The sequence below is a fragment of the Simochromis diagramma genome, unplaced genomic scaffold (assembly GCF_900408965.1).
Source record: "Simochromis diagramma unplaced genomic scaffold, fSimDia1.1 OVJJ01000487.1, whole genome shotgun sequence".
Lineage (NCBI taxonomy): Eukaryota > Metazoa > Chordata > Actinopteri > Cichliformes > Cichlidae > Simochromis > Simochromis diagramma.
In genome coordinates, this window is record NW_024387305.1 from 7,303,014 (window position 1) to 7,309,386 (window position 6,373).

Below are 6,373 nucleotides of genomic sequence, written 5' to 3' on the forward strand. Positions count from 1 at the left end.
CTCAGTAACTTAAATAAGAGGCGGTCGGGGATTTGGATATTGTTACGTCTCATCAAAGGCAGAGATCTTCAGCTATCCTCCCTTGCCTGTTCGCTTGTTATCTGTCAACGCCCAGTCTTCAAGAAAGATGCTTCTCCTCAAGACTGATGTACTGTAATTTGATATATCCCCACCCCCACTCCCCACTCCACCTCCCCTACTTTTTTGAAAAAAATCTTTGTTAGGGCACAAACTAGCTCAGGGGAGCACAGACGAAGACGTTAGCACTGGTTCAATCAGTTAGTTATCGTTTTTTTAATGACAAAAGTAACTAAAAAACACAAAAACCCCTGCAGTTGGTTTCTTTACCTGCTGAATACTCTCACAAACGTGGTCTGTTTTCACAAAAATATGAAATTATTTTGTTTAAAGGTTAAATATCTAATTTCCACGTGCCTTAAAAGGTTCAAAGCCATATTTCAGAACCAAATTGTAGAGCTTCATGCTTTGCAGAAAGGCAAAAGCAGAGAGAAATGGGACTTTTGTGGCTACATGGTTCACATATTTCAAGCAACATGAAAGATTTATGGCATGTGATTCAACAAAAAAAAAGACTGCACTTACAATCTTCAGCTAGGTCAAAAGATATTTCTTGATGTGCCTTTTGACAGCCAGTCGCTGCTATCTGCGCTGTTTACCTTCACACAGCGGGCAGCAGACAGCAAAGCGTGTGCCTTCCTGCTGTCGGCTGTGTCGGCTAGAATGCCGCTCGCAGTCCGGAGCGTCATCAGAAGTTCAATGGATCATAATGAAAAGCTTCACGCTAGCACAAAATCAAACAGGGATTCTATTTATTGAAACCCATGTGGGGACTCCGTCTCATTGGCTTATAAGCAGTGAGTATGATTTAGTGAATGCTACCCATATGTTACCCCCCCTACCCACGAACCCATCACATGCTCTTTTTTCCATTCCACAAAACCACTGAACCCCCCCTCCCCATCACTTCTACCCCCTTCCCTTCTCCCCTTGCACCTGCTGCTGTGAACAGCAGGATCCCAGTGTGCGATTCTGTTCATCCCTCGCTTTTCTCCCCTGCGCTCACCACTCCATCCCTCCATCCCTTTCTTTCATGTGTGCTCTGCTGTCAAGCCCAGCTGGATCAGGCCTGCCAGTCTAGTCAGATGCAGTCTTTGTTGGTGTTGAAACAGGCAGTGCTAAACCCATGTCTTGCAAGGCCTTTTATGTCTGTAGCATTTATGTAAGATATTAGCATTTATGTTAAAATGATACTAACAGGGTGCATAATAGACATATTTTCATTTCTTTTTTTATTTATGATAAATGGCAAGTTTGGACTGAGAAAAAAAATCTTTCTGTACAGTCTTTAAGGGAAGTATCACACAGGTCAGTGTTTTTGCTGAATCAAATTTCCAGAGTTGTGCAACTAACAGAAACTTTTTATTCAAAGCTGCTTTAGTGCGCTGTAGACATGTAGGTCAGCAACACCTAGCTGTGAAAAGTTTTAGGGACTATTTTCCACGAAACTACATCCATCTGTTGTATCATTGTGTGTAAGGAAGTCGGTGCCTACCCATGAGGAAATCATGGCAACCACAGTATACTTTATTTTTTGGATGATAAAAAAGGTACAGTCAGTTGTTTGTTCAGTTTATTCAAAGAGAAAAATGTATTCCTGAATATACAATTGGTTAATGTGTAATTCGATTTTCCAGTTTGTGGAAACCGCTGTGTTGCCCCACCATCTTAAATACAGTGACCGTGATGGACACCTCATCTCATTTTGTGTATGTGGCTAGAGCCATAAAACATCATCCTGTTCTTTTTTGACTCAACCCTCATCCCTTGATCTGAAGTCAGGGTTCCAACACACACAAACATCTGCATAAGAATGCTTATTTGTTTCTGATATTGTCACATAGTGGCAGCAGATGAGACATGCAACCCTTCCATTTTCAGATAACGAGTTAGCTAAACTGCTGGTTATAAGCTAACACTATGCCAGCAAATGCTAGCTGCTATTTAGTGTCCTAAAAATCACACTTTCTCTTTGATAAACAGTTTGATTACATTCTCTCATCATATAAGAGTTTATTCCCGAAATGTCCAACTATGTTAGATGTGCTTCACTAATACTGCGTAACAGCAGCTAACAATGGTAACAACAGCAATGCTTACCAACAGAATAGTTCAGGATATCCTCAACAACTCACCTTAGTACATATCTATCATCAGCCAGAACTGAGATTCACTGATTTATCAAGTCGTATCAGATTTCTTTTTACAAAGTTTTACAGCCTCCTCCTGAGATGTGGATACTTCTCACCCAGCATATTGACAACTGAGGTAAACAGCCTACACAGACAGGGAAAAACTCAGATCCAATCTGGACACACCTCTGGGTACACTCACTTAGGTGAATGGTGGACAGATTTTTTGAAAGGCGACCGGGATACAAGCTTAAAATACCATAAAATATTTGATTTACATATATCTGTAATTTATTCCAAAGTTATTGCTAAGTGTTGATATTATTAACATATGTTACAAAACAGTGTGTACAAATTTTGTACATAAACAGAAGTAGAAACACACTGGCTGGTCGCGGCTGTTATGAGGTTATGATCTTGGCTGGTTAAAACGTTGTTTGTCATATAGCGGCCGCCGTAGCTAAGAGGACACACTTGAAAGTTGACCAAAATCTGCAATCTACTGACATCTAGTGGTGACATTTAAACACTATAACGTCAGGGTTACCGTTCTGTAAACAGCCAAGATTTTAAAGATTCTCCATCAATGTGTTTTTCCATCTATTCCTACTGTAAACGGAATGCTGCATAAACAGTCCAAAAATTCTATGCTCCAGTTTTTGGTGAGTAAAATCTTAGTAGGTGATTTTTCTTACGTATCACTATAGGTATCTGTGATATTGCGTTGCATTCATATAGTCAGGAATAGCTGATAATTTAACACGTTAACGTCATGTCCAAATACGGTAACTTCAGGCTGCTGAAAAACCAAGATGGCAGCAATGCATCGCAGTGGTTAGTCCATCGTTTATGTACAGTCTCTAGATGTTCAGTCTTTAACACACTTTCCCACCTGATTTAAAAACTTTACACTCATACATGCACGTTAGTAGATGCTTACACACACACACAAAATCCCCTTTCAAACTTAATTCCTGTCTTAATTCCTTGAAAACACCTGCCACTTTCTTGATGTTAAATTAACATGGGGGGGAAAAGGAGAAAAAAAAAACATCAAAGATGAACACTTCAGCAATCAGCTATCACTCAATTAGTGCTCAACAATTTTTTGTCTAATGCACTGCAGAAGGAACGCGTGGAGAATGTTGAAGAGAGGAAGAAAACTCTTTGAAAAATCATACTTTTTCCTTTATTGCTTCATCTAATAGCAAAACAATTTCTTCCTATTATCCTCCCAGTAGGTGGTCCACTGTCCTGTAAAGGGGTACGGTAATGCTTTATAGGCAGAGAGGAGAAGATTCCTTTTTTCTTTGCACCTTGTACCCCGGATACATTAAACAGAATCAAAGACGACATTTACATACCATTTGTGTTTCATGTTTGAGGAGTTTAGACAGAAACAGCTCTCATCCTGTGTGAAAGTAGGGATGTTTTGACTTTCTGAACTTTTTGCAGAGAGATAGAGAGAGGCGGGAGGGATGATTGAAGGACAGAGGAGGAGGAAGGGAGATGAAGAGTGAAATAACTCTCAAAGTTTTTCGCTACAATTTTCTTTTGTCATCTTGTCACCGCTTCTCCTCCCTCTTATCCAACTTTAGAGTGAACATGTCATAAATTAGTGACAAAAGCCTTTGAATGTGATTTTCTCTTTTTCTTTCTAATCATTTGTAATCTAACAGAGCTGAGCATTCTTCGTGTCTAGTACAGTCACATTAGCAGTATCTTTATCTGACTAATGTCTGAGTTGGCGTTAACAATTACAGGAAGCCTACAAAATTAGAGCAGCATGCAACAATTAATGGCTTTTGTTTAAAATACTTCTCAAAGACCTCTGCATTATACATGTCTTTGACCTCAGTATATGCATGTGATTAGTCTGTGTTAGTGTCTGGTCATATTACCAGTGACCTGCAGCGTCATCCAGCTGCACATGAAGCTCTTTTTTGGATTCATTTTGATCAAACAAAATTTACAGGAGAAGATTTCTAGGTTTCCTCGTGAATCTCGACTTGTCTCTTGTGACATGCTCACTCCTCATCTTGCTTTGCACCTAAGCTGCTCTGGTGTTGTTTCAAAGTCTGCCATTTATGAGCTGGCGCTGTACATTCTCCATATGGAGTGACTGTTCTGCTTATATCCCTCCAGCTGTTTGGGGATGGACTTTCATCAACAGACAGTCGCAAAGGAGATCCCTTTAGTCCATAAGTGACCTGCTATACAGTTGAAAGCGTGGTGCCGCAGTGTTTCATCTTTAAATGTTGACTTGACAGATGAGGTGGTGGGATTGTACCCTCCTCCCATACATATATGTCTGCTTTATTCACAAAGTGACGCTTTAAAGCTTAGAAGATAGTAATGATGATAGCAGCTCTGTAACATTCTGTTTTATTTCTTTACAGATATAGTGATTTCAACCTTATTTGAAGTCACTGTTAATATTTATACTATTAATACTGGGAATATGTTACTAAATGGTACTACTAAGTAGTACCAAGGGGGCAATTTTCACTAGCTGACTGACCAGGTTTCCACCCTTGGTGTGTCTCAAGATGTGCAAAAAAGCCCCTTAACCCAAACTCAACCCTCAGAGGAAGTCTGACATTTTGAATGTAAGATGTACTTTTGGTAGTGTTTTCAAAATCAAAACTTCTGATTTGCTGTCATTCATACTTTTGTCTATCTACACAAAACTTTACATGCTTCATCAGAATCAGAATCTGGAGATATCTACTGTATATGCGGGGAAATCAGCAACAGGCAATAAACCGTGTGTAATCTACATGAAATTTTCATTCATGTTTTCACACAATAAAATGACATATATTTAGTTTATGTTCTAATAAACCATCCACGGGGCACAAGATGTCATGAGCAACTTGTTTGTGCAATAGCCAAATGAGAATTGAGGATATAAGACATCTCATTGACTGCATGAAATGCCTCGAACGCACCACGCCCGACCCTCAGCACACTTTCACCGCAGCATGCCTCAACATGTGCCGAGACGCGAGGGCCCAATCATCGTTACTTGCAGCTTTAATTACACTTGCCATGACATCTCAAAATGTCAGTACATTGGAATTAATTGACTGAAATAAGCCTGGATGAGAACAGAAAGCTGGTTTACAGTCTTATGGTTAAGTTAAAACTTAACAAATGCGACTGTTGCTCACATCCAAATTGTTGTTTGGTGTTGTGGTTATTTCAGTCTGTGCTGTGGAGCTATGGTGTAGTTTACAGTGTTTATGTGGCAGTGTTAAAGTTTAGTTAGTAGTGAATGAGCAGCTACAAGTGTACAAATACATACATACACACACCATGGTATAATCAGGTTAATGAGACAACCCCTCGCCAGGTTGTGAGACTGAGTCAAATTCCAGTGCTGCTTTTATATCCTGGTCTGTCCATGGCCATATCTGTTGACATATGCACACAGGACTACTTTCTTCTTCTAGAAAATAAATGGAGGCAACTGCCTGCCATGTGAACTTGCACCTGCTGTGCATCCACTGTAACCTTGTCTCCTCTGTCCTCATATTGTTACATTAGTTTTCATTCATCATTGAGCTCACTACAAGCTCCTTTTCCACTCGCCACATTCCCCTCATTCGTTTCTCCCCCCACGTTCCCTTTCTCCTCCACGTTCCTGCACCTTTTTATCTTTTCCTCCCTCCATCCCTCCATTGCCCCCCTCACGTTTAATGAAGTCTGCTCTTGTGTAATCTTACAGTGATCGGGCCCTCTCACCTCCCCTCTGTGACTCAGGTGTGTTCTCCAACAGAGAGCCATTGTTCTCAGGATCCTCTGCTGAAGCCTGCCTGGCACAAGCACACACCTGCAACCAACAATGATACCTTTATTCGCCTCACACACACACACACACACACACACACACACACACACACACACACACACACACACACACACGTGTGAACTCTCAGACAACATGCCGACATGCAGAAGAACAAGCTCTCCCGCAACATATGAATGTTGAGGGTTTGAAATCACCTCTGGTTATCTACGGTGAAGGAATGAGGAAGAAAAAGTAGCTGGGCGAGGAGGGGTGAAGGAGGGGGAGAAAGAGAGAGAGAGAGGGGAGGAAAATGGCACAGATTACATAGCCAAGTTGTTGTTTGCACAAGCTGGTGTCATATTTGATTACA